Source organism: Rissa tridactyla, chromosome 24 (assembly GCF_028500815.1).
Source record: "Rissa tridactyla isolate bRisTri1 chromosome 24, bRisTri1.patW.cur.20221130, whole genome shotgun sequence".
NCBI lineage: Eukaryota > Metazoa > Chordata > Aves > Charadriiformes > Laridae > Rissa > Rissa tridactyla.
Genome location: NC_071489.1, coordinates 376,953 through 390,721, shown reverse-complemented (window position 1 = coordinate 390,721; position 13,769 = coordinate 376,953). Strand labels below are relative to the sequence as shown.

Below are 13,769 nucleotides of genomic sequence, written 5' to 3'. Positions count from 1 at the left end.
ATTTCTTCCCTTTTTTGGTATTATTGCCCACAGTAGCTGGTCTCAGTTAAACATTCATCCTCCTTTTAAGCCGCCGATACGGCATAGACTGGTTTCTCCTTTGTCTAAGGGATGAGTATCCCTTGGCAGACTGGCCAAGCTGTTCCTCTACAAAAACACTTAGATTTTTCTTACAGGGCTCTGGGCTTTCCTGGCGCCCTCAGCCTCAAAACCGCCCTTTCCCACTCGCCTCAGAGCCGGCCTCAGCAAGCGCAGCCCCGCTCGCGCTCTTCCGGCCCCGCCAACTCTCTCATTTGCATAATCCCGCCCCCCGCCTATTCTCCCGCGCGTCGTTGCGCTTCCGGTAGGAATGTGAGGTCACGCTCCGCCCCGTCCAGCGACCAATGGGAGGGCTGGGGGCGAGGCACGGCACGGCACGGCACTCTCTGGCGGGACGGCGTAGGGAGCGGATCGCAGCGGTAACGGGGTGGGGGGGCAAGCGACGGGACGGGACGGCGTGGGGGTGTCCCGACCCGCGTTCCCCCCGTCGCCGCCAGCTGCGGGCGATCGGGGTTTTAGCGGCGTCGCAGAGCAGCGATAGTGGCTCCTTCTTCGCCTGGGGGGCACGTTTCGTGGCTCCGCCGGATTTTGGGGGGTCATACAGGGGCTTCGGGAGGGGTCCTGGCGGGCTCCGGGCCCGGCGCTGGCGCCCGCTCCCGACGGGTGGAGCCGTCGTCGGGAAATAGCGGGTGGGCGGTCCCGGCTCCATAAACCTCGTGCTGATGTCTTTATTTTTCGTTTATTTTAACCTTTTAAAAATCAAGTTGTTTTATTTTAAATTAGTTTTCGTTCTTTTAATGTGAATTTGGGGACTCTTTTACCTCTGCTTTGCTCTTCCTCCCCCCCCCATCCACGTGGCCCCTCTCCAGCCCCTTCAGAAACATTACTAATACATATTTTTTAAATCTTTATTTAATGTATTTTTTGATTTATCTTTCTGTTTTGTCGCTTTTGTCTCTCTTATGCTGTGTTTTTACTCGCTTTTCTCTCACGGAGAAGCGGAAACACATCGCGACGGAGACGGGTTGCGCTTAAACCTTTATAAACGTTTAATTTCTGCTTTTATACCCCCCTAGAGCCTTCCCTGTCTTGGTAGCGTGGTTCCTTTTTGAAGAAATGCGACGCTTATTCCTGAGGTTTTTCATGGAATTCAAGCCCGTACGGGTGCCGCAGGAGCAGAGGTAACTGTCGCCATACGCACGGACTGGGGCGGCTTTGGGCTTATCCCTGGGGGGGAAACCCCATTATTGAGGGGGCCCCAACATTTTGGGGGGATCTTGGGGAGGGCGCAGGCATCCTGGGGAGAGGGGATGGTCCCTCCATGAAGGCGAAGAAGATTCGGCGTGCTCTGGGGTCCGCAGCACCCTGAAACCCCCGGAGATGCGCCGGGCTGGGCGGGGGGGGGGGGGGGGGGGGAAATTCATGGGTGTGCATCAAAGTCCTCACCGGGGCACCCTAAAGTGTCCCTTGGGCACCCCAAAATCCATGGGGACACCCCATAACCTCCCCCGAGGGCACCCCAAATCCATGGGGCACCTCAGTTTTCCCTTGGAGACCCCCTCAAATGCCCCCCCCAACGGTCTAGAACCCCGTGGGGTTCAGCCTTCAGTTTACACAAAGCTGTTAACACACTATGTTTGCATCTTAGACATCTTAATTCTTTAGATTATTCAGCTTGCATGGATGTCAACGCCCAGGAATGGGACTCTAAGCCATTTGTTTTCATTTTCCTTTTATTTATTATTGCAGTACAGATATACCGAATCCCGAGTCTGTACCAGCGGCTGTACGGACGGTTGAAGGCCTCCGGGCTGCGGGGGCTGGGCTACCCCGAAGAGACCCCACAGAGGAACCGGGCTGAGGTCGCGCTGGCCGCTCCTTGCGGTGCGGCAGGATGAGAACAGAACTCATGTACGGCCGGTAAGAAAATGGCGCTACTGGATCGGTTACCGGGGAGGAGGGGACCGCCTGTGCGGCGGTGGCCAATGGGAAAGACGGGTTAGGCGGTGTAAGCCAATCGGGAGGGAAGGCGCGGAGTGCGGGCCAATCAGGGAGCCGAGGCGATGAGGATGCCCAGGGGGCAGCGCGGCGAGGGGTTAATGTGTGACAGGGCCGGGGGCGGGGGGGGGCGCATGCGCAGTGGGGGTGATGGGGCCGTCCCGTATCTTTGAGGGGGCCGCCGCCATTTTGTAAACATCCCCTGTTAGTGGCTGAGGCCCTTGCCCGCCGCCATGGTCCTGGTCTAGGCTGGCTCCCGCATCGCGGAGCTGCTGGGGGAACTGCCCCAGCTCATCAAGCAGACGCAGCTAATGGGGTTGAGGCTGGGGGGCGGGCGAAGACCCACCTCCAGTTCACCCTCACCACTCTCCCCCCTCGTTCCCAGCAGGAGGATTGCTCCCCCAGCGAGCACAACCTGGTCAGCGTCCAGAAGGCACACAAGCAGATGCAGGCGGAGAATAAGAGTGAGGGGACGAGGGGGGGGCACCAGGGGTTTCAGCCTTCTCCTATCCCCTCTAAGCACCTCTGCCCCCTCAGTCTTCCATGACCAGACTAAGCTGTGGGCACTCTACACCACAGCCAAAGCCAACACAGAGGCTGGGTGCAAGTAGGCTCCTCCTTACTCAAAAAATCTCCATGTTTACCTCCACACCCCTCTTTTTAACCCCAGATCTCCAAGTTTTGACCCTGAAGCCCCGTTTTTACTTCAAAATCCCCCTTTTTTCACCCCCAGCACCCTATTTTTGCTAATTTTCCCAAATTCTTACTATTTTAGGGGGTTCTTTGGCAGCATCCCTACACAAGGTGCTGGATAAAATTGCTGAGATCAAGTCACTGCTGGAGGAATGCCACATCGGTAACCACCTGAGGAGCTGCACAGACAGGGGTCTAAATGGTCAGGGAGCAGGGGGGCACAAGTAAATAAGATTAATTTTGGAACAACAGGCAGCGAGAATGATGTTTGCCAGGGAAGGAGCATTGCAGGGTCCTGCTGCAGCCCCAGCTGTTCCTGCCTGGGAAGCAAAGCCCGGAGGGGCTTCACAAACACATCTGGCTCCACACAGGAAGAGAAACCTGAGGAGCTGCAGCAGGAGCTGTCACAAACAGCCATGCATGAGACAGAGCTGCATGGCACTGGAGCCAAGCTCTCCCCTGCCCAGGCAAGGCTTCCCGGAGACTTTGGACAGGTGAATCAGCCTGTTACTTGCACTAAGCCACTTGCAGTAGGTGAGCTCCGAGGTGCTACCCCGTGGGGACCCAAGTGCCCACCAGCACAGGAGGAGCCCGGCTGTCACATGCCCTCGCCGGGTGTGGATGGTGGCTGTGCTGCTGGCAGGGACTGGGGCCGGAGTTGGAGTCCTGCACCCGGATTGCCCCAGACCACCCACGGTGAGAGGACAAGAGAGACTCTTCATACTGCTGTACGCTGTTGGCCACTGCATTTACAGTTGGTGCATCAGCATCAGATCCTCCCCAGACTGTTGGTGACAATATGTGGGAACATACTGATGGCACACGCTGCACAAACTCCTCAGCAAAGATGCTTTGCAGAGCATTTCATTGGGGTCTACACTTAGTCACTGTCACCAAAACTAGCTGTGATACAGTCAGTTCCCTTACGTACTTAATACCTTTTTGTAATACCTCTGTACAGGAGGGACATTGAGGTGCTGGAGCATGTCCAGAGGAGAGCGACCAGGCTGGTGAGGGGTCTGGAGACCAGGGCATGTGGGGAGAGGCTGAAGGAGCTGGGCATGTTTAGCTTGGAGAAGAGGAGGCTGAGGGGAGACCTCATCGCCCTCTACAACCACCTGAAAGGAGGGTGGAGAGAGGTGGGTGTTGGCCTCTTCTCCCAGGTGGATAATGACAGGACCAGAGGAAATGGTCATCTTTCTCCCAGTTGCGTTATCGATGCCTCTCTCTGTCCAGGTTTCCCAGCTGTTTGGCCTCTGCCTTCTGAGCCTATGACATTAGCCCCATTGTCCCAGCCTCGCAGCAGCCAGGAGATAAGTGACAACTGAAGTCCTTCCTCATTTTTTGCAAATCCTTTATAGAGAAGGACTTAACGATTATCGCAGTGTATGAGTTGTCCTCGGGGTCAACACTGCCTAAGAAGGACCCTCTCGGGACCCTCCTTCATCTTTGTCAGAAGAACCCTCTCCCACGTTGTCCGGCTCGGGCTGGTTGCTGTTGTAAGGGGCAGGGGAAGGAGCTGATGTCCTCTTCTGTTTCCTGGTCACCAGGGCAACTTGTGCTGGTTCTGCTGGAGTTGGAGGAGCTGTTGGAGCTGCTGTCACTGTTCTCGGGTTCAGAGCAGTGACCGTGCTCCTTGTCAGGACTGGAGCAGCCGGTGCCAGCAGGGGAAGGGCATTCAGTTTTTAAACAGCCCAAAAGGTTTCCATCCCCAAGCTCTTTGATACCCATGTTGGGTGCCAATTAATCTGTCGCGGTTTGGGCCAATGATGAGATGACAGATGCTCTCCCCCACCTCTTGCTCCATGGAGAGGAGGAAAGAGAGAAAGAGTTTAGAAAAAAATAAATACTTTAATGAAATATTAATAATAAAATAAAAAGGGTATGATTTTATATATATATATTAAAAAAACGGTATCAAGTTCCCAGGAAGATGTCACTGGTAGGCACTGGAGAAGGCCCAGACTGGACCTGGGGACAGATGGGAACTGGATTCTGGAAGCACGGATTGGGATCAAGGGCAGATCCAGGGTCCTCTTGAAGAAAGAGCCATTGAAGAGTCCCCTGATCCCTCAGCTTTACCCTGAGCGTGGCAGATGGGATGGAACACCGTGCTGGCCAGTTTGGGGTCACCTCCTGTCCCTCCCTGCAGGTGCCGCCTCTCCATGGGGCAATCAACCCCCTCAGCTGCCCCTGGCTGCCAGAGCAGCGAGTCCAAGCAAGAGCCTCCCTGAGCAGAACCTCGGCTGCTCCAGCCCCTGGCAGGACAACCAGCCATGCCTGCAGGGCCCTTGTGGGACCGTGGTGCCTATAGGGCAGTTTTCCTGGCAGCCCGTGCAGTGCTGAGTATTTTAGAGGGAAAGTCAATACTGCACTGGTGTTTTGGTGGGGTTCTCCCTAAATCTGGGACTTTCCAGTTCCCTGCGTTCCGCCAGCAAGCACAGGTGCACAGAAGCACGGAGCAGGAGATGGGGAGGCTCCATCCCTCGGCAGCGACAGCGAATCCAGGAGATGAGAGCAGGCACCATCCAGGACCGGGAGAGACAATCCAGGAGGTGTTAAAGGTCCCAGACTGAAAATCGCCACTGGGCTGAGAGGTGAAGGTGTGTGAGGGGCAGGGGGAGATGGCAGGGGACAGTCACCCGGGGGTTTCTTCATCCTTGGTCGCTCTCTGGAGGCGCCCAGCCCGGGCTGACGCTGCTCTACCTGACAATTAAATTACTTATAACGTTTGACGCCTGATGCTCTGCTGCGGGAAACCCGGGGTTGAGCCCAGAGGAGGGGGGAGCGCGCGTGTGCGCGGGGCGGGCGGGGGCACCGCCGGCCCTGGGCGTCACCCGCTGCGAGCGGACCCCGGTCCCGCGGTGACCGAGGCGGGTGGGGGTGTGCGGCTCCGGGGCGGGACGAGTGCTCGGGCAGCGGCTGCTGCTCTGCCGGGGCCGGGCTCCGAGCAGCCACCGGGCCCTCGCCAGCCCGCGGGACCCGCGCCCCCCCGGGGGCACCCGCTGTCGCGGAGGGAGCGATGCGCGTCGCTCGTAGGAGAGACGCAGCGATAGATTTATTGACATAAAGCCACGGTTTAACAAAGCTTGACAGTAGACGCGGCAGCGGTTTAACCAGAGTCGCTGGCGGCTGCACGCGGTCATTCACTGCCCAGGGGATGGGGAGGGCCCGGTTTGAGGAGCCCGCAACGATTTACTGCCGTTCAGACAATGCTGCCATCCCCCGATGGCCCCTCCCCACCCGGGAAGGGGAGCTGGGGCAAAACAAGGAAACCCGAGGGTTGAAGCGTAAACAGATTTAATGGGAGAGGGCTAAATGATTAATAACACTAACAACGGCTATCGATCCCGATTCCAATATAAATAGACAAGGGTTATACTCAGCCCGCTCTATCAGCAGGGCGCGGGGCGGCAGCACCCCCGGCCCGTCGCTGTTCCGCCGGGCGGCCGCTTCCGCACGGCGCTTCCCGGGGCTCGAAGCTCCGCTCGGCGCCTTGGGAGGAGGCCCGGGGCTGCCCCCACAGCGGGGTGCCCTTCCCCTCACAAACCGGCCCTCCCTCCCTCCCGCCCTCCAGCGGGGAGCGCCCGGGGAAGCGGCTCCCACGCGGCCCCGGCCGGGCGGCAGCGCTGCCCTCCCCGCCGGGGCTCCACAGCCGCAAGAAGCTGCCATTTCTGTCAGCAGCCGGGATCCGCCGCGCCCCGCCCCCCCTCGGCCGCCGCCAATCAGCGCCGCCGCTCCCCGCCGCTCGGCCAATAGGAGCTGAGGGAGGGGCGGTTGCCTTAGCGACCGCAAGCAGCCGGCCATTCGTAACGCAGCCTCTGGGCGGAGCCTTTCACGCACGGCCAATCAGGAGGGCGGTGCGCGGCAGCTGCGGGGCCGCCATTTTGCGGCGGGGAGGTGCGGCGCGGCGCGGCGCCGGGGGCGGGTTAATAGGTGGGTTGTGAGGCGTTCTGCGCTCTTAGGAGGGAAAAAAGATGGTATTTACTTGAATATTTTGTTCTATGCACTGCGGGAAGATTTAATTAAAATGAAGAATCATGAAAACGTAAGTTACATTGATGTGACAATGGCGAGTGATAGGCTTCAAGCTTGTCTTTTCCCAAGTTCCTTGTCATACGGCCTGACTCCAAACAAAACGTTCTCCCCACAGCTATAAGATGCTGCCGTGCCCCGTTGCTTGCCGAGTTCCTCTGGTGTCCCTTCAACACCACAACATGCCCCCAGAGGGACGGGCTGCAGAGGTGGGGCCGTGGCAACCTCCCGAGGCTGGGCCAGGCCGAGTGCAAGGTCCTGCACCTGGGGCAGGGCCATCCCGAGCACAAACCCATCTGCTCGCTTGCTTATACGCACGAACAAGGATTATGCCTTTTAATTTTTTTTATAATAGTTACTCGAGCTCTAAATCTATTATTCCACTATGTTAACCTGAACAGAAAAAAAAAAACCAAAACACTAGAGAGGAAATTCCACCTATAACTCAACCAAAATTGCACAGCTTGCAGCATCCAGCACCTGTTTGGTGTAGCTCTGCATAAAGCTTGCTTAAAAATGTCCAAAGACATTAAACAGGGCTGGAATGCGTATTTATGTTTCAGTATCATGTGCCAAACAAGATCATTTCAGATAAAGCAGGTAAGGACAGCATATCTTCTTCTGTTAGCACTTTTTTTAAAAATCACAACGTGACTGGAAAATCAGACATGGAGAGAATGGCAGGGATTCGGAGATCTTGAACAACTTCTACAAAACAAGTTCTCTGTCATTTCAGAACAGACACATAACAACAAAGTATTCAACTAAAGTGTAATTTTCTGCTGCTTGTCAAAACCTGGTGGTCCATCACTGTGGGGGGGATCCTGCTGGAGGGGAACCAGGGGGACTCTGCTCCCTGGGGGCACAAAGCACATCTGAACGGAATCAAAGAGAGCTTTAAATACAGAGTTTTCGTGTTACGTCAAGGATCATCTGGTCCAACCTTTCCACAAATTGGAAGAAAAATCGAGTACTTCACCTTTATTTAAATGCTGCTGAATAAAGATTATCAAATGGAAGAGCTCTCTAAAGCCAAATGTTGTAATTCTTCAATAACCTGGCTAATTCTTAAATATAAACCAAAAATCAATGACTTATAACAATATAAATCATAAGTCACAAAGATACTCATATTAATATTTTAAGAACATAACATCAGAGATCAAACCAACACACATTAAGCACAAGAAGGACTGCCATTGCAAAAGGTTGGAGTTTTTGAGTGGAGTTTTGTTTGTTTAGGGGTAAGGGGTATTTTTATTTATCTCTAAATTCTCACTGACTTCTTGCATCATTTTCAATTTGGTTTCATCAGCTGAAAATGGAAATTCAAGCCAAAAAATTGTGAAAAAGCCAAGCCAAAAAATCGGAAATGACATCATGAAGGAGAACATCAGGCTCACTGAGCAAAGCAGCTCAACTTCCCAGAGGCGCCTGCAAGGAACACACCATGATGCACCATCAGCAGGTGAAATTTTAACCCCCCCTACGGTGGCCTTTGCTTTATCCACCTACAGCAGGTGCTGGGAGAGTTTCCCATTTCATCAGAGCAGATATTTTATCATTGCTTCTCTCGCTCTACGTATGATAGAACCGGTTGCTAAATATAACAGCTTTAAAAGGCATCGTTTCTGTTAGTGGGACACAATTTTATCCTTTTTTAACTCCTTTCAAATTGCTCATGTTGATCTTTAAAACAATACATCAAACTATAAAAATGAGGTAACAACCCATGGAGGTTTCCCTCTGCTCAAATTCTTATGTGACTTAAAAGTAACAAAGAATGAAAAAAATAATAAACTGAGAAGCAAATGTTATTTGCTAAATATAGTGCTATGAAAATGAGCAGTTTCCTTTAAAATGTGTTTCAGATCCTTCTGTGAAGTTCTCCCACCGTCCCGTGGGGAAGATGGCTGAGCCCTGTACTCATGCTGGGGCTCTGCCCTCAGCTCCTCTCCCAGACATGGGGCTGGGACCCTCGGCTGCCCCGCAGCACCCTATGGAAGGCCCTATAGGCACTGCTGTCCCATAGCCGCCCCATAGCCACCGCATGGGGGGCCCTATAGGCTCCACCACTGTCCCATAGCCACCCCATAGAGGGACCTATAGGCACTGCTGTCCCATAGCTGCCCCACAGATGCCCCATGGAGGGCCCTATAGGCTCCACCACTGTCCCATAGCCACCCCATAGAGGGACCTATAGGCACTGCTGTCCCATAGCTGCCCCACAGATGCCCCATGAAGGGCCCTGTAGGCACTGCTGCCCCATAGCCACCCCATAGAGGTGTCTATGGAGGGTCTATGGAGGTGTGTGGGGCCAGGAGGGCTGGGGCTTGTGAGGGACCCTGTGGGGCCCAGGGCTGTGGGGCCGGTGGAGACACCCTGTGGGGCCGTGCAGGGCAGGGGGTGTGGGGGCTGTGCCGTGGGACTGTATGGGGCAGGACGAGGGGGATGTATAGGGCAGGAGGGGTGCATAGAGCAGGGCAATGGGGATCCCACTGGGGGGTTGTACGGGGGCTGTGGGGGATATCGCGGGCCTCTCAGCCACCCCAGCACCCTGCAGGCGTCGGTACAGGCTTAGGCGTACAGTCGTTAGGCTTCAGAGCAGGAATTGCAGAATTAGCTGAGTGCTGCTGCCGAAGCGCCGGGGCGTTGTGTTCCCTTTTAGCCCATGGAGGGGTTTATTGTTTTTATTAGCTTTATTTTGATGAGAATAGAACCGTGGAATCACAGGATGGTTTGGGCTGGGACTTCTAAAGCTCACCTAGTCCAACCCCTGCCATGAAAATGACAGGCAAGCGAAACCATTACCCAGAGCTGGACTATTTACCAGCTTTACAAGGCAGCATTATTTGGGAAGCAGTTCCCGATTCTGTGTATCCACATGTTCCGAGGTTTCCCTCTGCCCTGGACAGGGATGGGGAACTCGCTGGCTCCCACAGGAAGGTGGACGGGACCGTGCCACTGTGCAGGGACAGTGCAGAACGTCGTGGGACAGAGTCTTCCCAGGGCTGTGCCCAGATCACTGAAAGCAATTTGGGAATGTTTTGTTCTGTTTTGTTACCGCTTTACAACCTCAGAGGGTTTTGACCTATTTATTTCTCTAAGCGCCTTGCCCAAAGATGCCTTGTACCAACTGCAGTAACCCCCGCAGGGCCCAGGTCTCCTGGGGTGGTTGTGGTGTGCGGCCCTGCAGGGAACCCCCTTCTGATCAGAGGATTTTTCCTATATTTCAATGCTTTTATTTCCACTTATTTCACATCTGCTTTAATGAGAACCAAGCAATGGAAGGTCCAATTTGGACTGAAAATTTCTCAGAATCTGTAGCTTTCTGTGCAGCTTATTTAATGTGTGTAAGTCCTTTTGATTAGTTATGGCTTGAGATTAGTTACGGCTTGTATGGCTACATTTTTTCGGCTGCATCTGCCCTTGCATTACTGTAGGGCAGCCCTGTAAAAGTCAGCAATGTAAAGCGAGGGCAGATTTATCTCCCGTGTCACTTGTAAAGTGAGATGAATGAGTTCTCCATCCCAGCACTGTGTCCTGCGAGCTTTGCTCAGCACCCAGCTCCCAAAGCTCCGCTTGGAGGACAGAGATTTAAAATTCGCTGAAGAAGACATTTATGCAAGGTGGATTTTATTATTTTTTTCCTAAAACGGAAACCTAATACAGTGTTTTGGGGTGTTCTTTCAGCAACACAGAACAAGAACTATGTAACAATAAAAATTGATCCTAAAATTGCAGTCATAAATTATCGGCATAATGTTATAGGCATAAATTCTGTGTATGAAGGAGGAGGAGTTGTCTGTCTTAACTGAAGAAGGGTAACTTGGGTCAATTATTATCGTGCTCTCATTTGCTATTTTACTGGAAAAACCCAGAAATCTGCATATCTGATGGGGTTGTGGCTGAGGACAGCATTCCGTAGTGGACTTCCAGCTCTTCAGTGAGCTGCCAGCTGCTGGGGAAGGCCTGCGGGAAGAGATCTGTTAGCCCAAGTGGCAATGAGAAGGAAGAAGCCAATGCAGCACTTGGACGAAGAGCATTGTGGCACGTAGGACAGCAATGTCATTTTGGCACTTTTTTATTTCTTGTGTAAGATCTTACTGTTTCCAGATAGTTCTGGGGTGAGCGTGGAACTCTTCTTGGTGATGCAATCTGTGGCGTGTATGGCCGCTTGAACTTTTAGATTATCCTGAAACTGTAAAAAAAAAAAGAAAAGAAGAAGAAGAAGAAGAAGTGTTTGACTGTTACGGTGTTTCCCTGTGGCCCCGTTGCTGCCCTCTGTCCCAGCCCCACTCTGGGCGTTGCTTACAGGACTTTTGCGCTTATTTCTGCAGTCCGATCTGCAGGGACAGTGAATTAGACGGCGGTGAAATGCTGGCCTAAATGAAGTTTTGCTGTAATAGTTAGAAATTCTTGCCCTTGAGCCGCCTTTGTCCCCCGGCTGTTTGCACAGCCGCCCATGCAGGAGCCAGCCCGGGACCAGGGCGAGCGGAGCACAGCATGGCATGGCACGGTACGGAGCATGGACCTTCCTCAACATGGACAAAACACCTTGGGGGGCCACCTTAGCACTCCGGGGCTGCTACCTGAGAATTCATCCATCGCCGGAGGAGCCACAACGCCCCTGGAGCTGCCTTGGGAGGAGACCTGGGGAGCTCCTCGGCATGGAGCTGCCTTGGGAGGAGACCTGGGGAGCTCCTCGGCATGGACCCGCCTCACACATGAAGAATATTCTTCAGGCAACTATCTAGGAGTCACATGCATCTTCTATCCAGGACTTCAGCCGTATCCAGGGAACGACAAAACACTCCAAAGCTGCCTTGGAGGAGGCCTAGCAGGGTGCAGAGCATGGACCTGCCTCCAGCATGGAGAAAACACCTTGGGGAGAAACCTTGGAGGAGTTGGGGAATGCTACCTGAGAATCCAGCCATTTCCGGAGGAGCCAAAACATCCCCTGGGGATCCATGGGAGAGGTCCTGGGGAGATGCCGGGCATGGACCTGCCTCCACCATGGACATAACCATTCAGGTACCCCCCTGGGAGTCGCATGCGTCCGCTCTCCAGGACTTCAGCCATTTCCAGGGAAGGGCAAAACACTCCAAAGCCGCTTGGAGGAGTCCTGTCAGGGTACAGAGCAGGGACCAGCCTCCAGCACGGACAAAACGCCTTGGGTAGCAAGGTACAAGGAGTCCAGGGCTGCTACCTGAGAATTCAACCGTCTCCAGAGGAGCCAAAACACCCCTGGAGCTGCCTTGGGAGGAGACCTGGAGAGCTCCTGGCCTCGGCCCTGCCTCCAACACGGACAGAACCCTGAAGGGAACTGCCTGGGAGTCGGGAGCATCTTCCAGCCCGGAGTCCAGCCATCCCCAGGGAAGGGCAGAGCCCCCCGAGCCGCCCACGAGACGGAGCCTGGCTCTGCCCCAGCAGTGAGCACCCTGCCCGGGTGGGTGCTCGGAGGTTGGGGTGCTCCCTGCGGAACTCTGCGGTGCCCCGGGGAGCCCAGAGCCCCACACTGCCGCGAGTCCTCCTCTGGCACCGCGCCTGCTGCTGGGCTCCGCTCGGCATCTTCTCGGCTTAATTCTTCTGGTCTCCTGGCGCTGAGGTGCAGAAAGCGCCCGGCGCCTTTGCTACCGAGCCGCTTCCACGTGGGTCAAGCGGCGGGGTCGGTGCTGATGTTTCCACCACCGCAAACGCCCCACGGGTCCGGCCAAGGGCGCGGGATGTTGCGCAGGTTCCGGCAGCCGCGGGGCCGGGCCCGGGGGCGCAGGGGAGGGTCCGGAGCGGGGGGTGGGTAGGACGCGGCGAGTGAGCGGGGGCAGTGGCGGGGCCTGGGCTGGATGGGCGTGTCGGAGATACCACCGCGGGTGCTCCAGTGTCTCATCGTAAACGAAAATTAAATTTTAATTTGTAATATAAGAAAGAAAAAAAATTAAAAGGAAAAAAAAAGGGACTCTGCCTTAGAGCCTAAAGGGTGGCGGCCCCGCCCCCGCGGCCCCGCCCGGGTTTGGCCCCGCCCCCTCAATGCCGTATGGGGAGTTGGCCCCGCCCCCTCACCCCCTATGGGGTGTTGGCCCCGCCCCCTCCGCGCGGTGCTGGCGGTTCGGCCTCGCCCCTCAGCCCTCCGCCGGAAATTTGACCACGTCCCCCAGTCACCTGCTTGGGGATTGGCCCCACCCCCTCAACCTACCGGGAGTTTGGCCACGCCCCCGCACCGGGCGGTGTTTGGCCCCGCCCCCTTAGCTCCGTGCCGGGGGTTGCTCCCGCCTCCTCAGCACTGAGCCGGCGCTTTGGCCCCGCCCCCTCAGCCCCGTGCCGGGCCTTTGGCCCCGCCCCCCCGCGCGCGGAGCCGGCACTTCGGCCCCGCCCCTCGGCCCCCTGCCGGCAGCCGGCGCTGGGCGGGGCGGGCAGCGCGCGGGGGGCGTGGCGCCGGCGCACCAAGATGGCGACACCCGCAGTCCCCCCCGCAGCTCCCGCCCCGCCGCAGTCCGGCCCGGAGACGCGCTAGAGCCGCCGCCGCGGTGAGTCCAGCCCCGCGGCCGCGGGGGGGGGGGGCCGGGCTCCCCCCGCCCTTCCTCCCCGGGCCTGGTTATCGTTATTTTCCTCATCCCGCCCCGCCGGCCGCCGCTTTGCCGCAGAGCGGGTCGCGGGAGGCCGCTGCGTCCCGGGGCGGCCTGTCCCCGCTCCGCCCGTCCGTCCCCGGTCTCCCTCGGCCCTCCCCGGTCCCGCCAGGGGAGGCGGGGGGTAGGGCGCCGTAGGGGAGGTGCGCGGGGCGGCTCTGGGGCTCCCCTCGCCCCCGCAGGCCCGGGGGTGGCGGGGGCGGCTTCGGCTTCACTGGGGGTTTTTCCTCCCTGGGGAGAGGCCGCTGCGCGCTCACGAGCCTTTTTCCATTAAAAATCTGTGTGTCCCCCTCCCCCACCCCAGTCGACCCCCCCGCGCCTGGTGCAAATGGTGCCCGGTGTGGGGGAGGGGAGCGGGCGGGAGCTGCGGGCGAGCTGGGC

At 56.4% G+C, this 13,769-nt stretch overlaps 1 protein-coding gene and 1 long non-coding RNA gene across 10 annotated transcripts in view; both read left to right on the top strand.

Annotated features, from left to right (window-relative positions):
* The first annotated feature begins 396 nt into the window (after nt 1-396).
* Nucleotides 397-9,164, top strand: LOC128901240 (uncharacterized). 6 transcript variants are annotated; one of them, XR_008463447.1, is made up of 8 exons: nt 397-458; nt 1,116-1,220; nt 1,789-1,959; nt 2,423-2,501; nt 2,813-5,333; nt 6,884-7,973; nt 8,081-8,233; nt 8,637-9,164. It is a non-coding gene; the product is annotated as an uncharacterized LOC128901240 (long non-coding RNA). The 6 variants fall into 6 exon arrangements; XR_008463446.1 differs by having other exon boundaries at nt 2,423-3,869; nt 3,967-5,333; XR_008463445.1 differs by having other exon boundaries at nt 2,426-5,333.
* A 3,993-nt stretch (nt 9,165-13,157) lies between these two features.
* SCN8A (sodium voltage-gated channel alpha subunit 8) overlaps nt 13,158-13,769 on the top strand; it is a 61,139-nt gene continuing 60,527 nt past the window's right edge. For all 4 annotated transcript variants that reach the window (XM_054183077.1, XM_054183073.1, XM_054183070.1 and 1 more), the window contains exon 1: nt 13,158-13,289. The gene's annotated coding sequence lies outside the window, so the exon portion shown is untranslated. The remainder of the gene's footprint in view (nt 13,290-13,769) is intronic.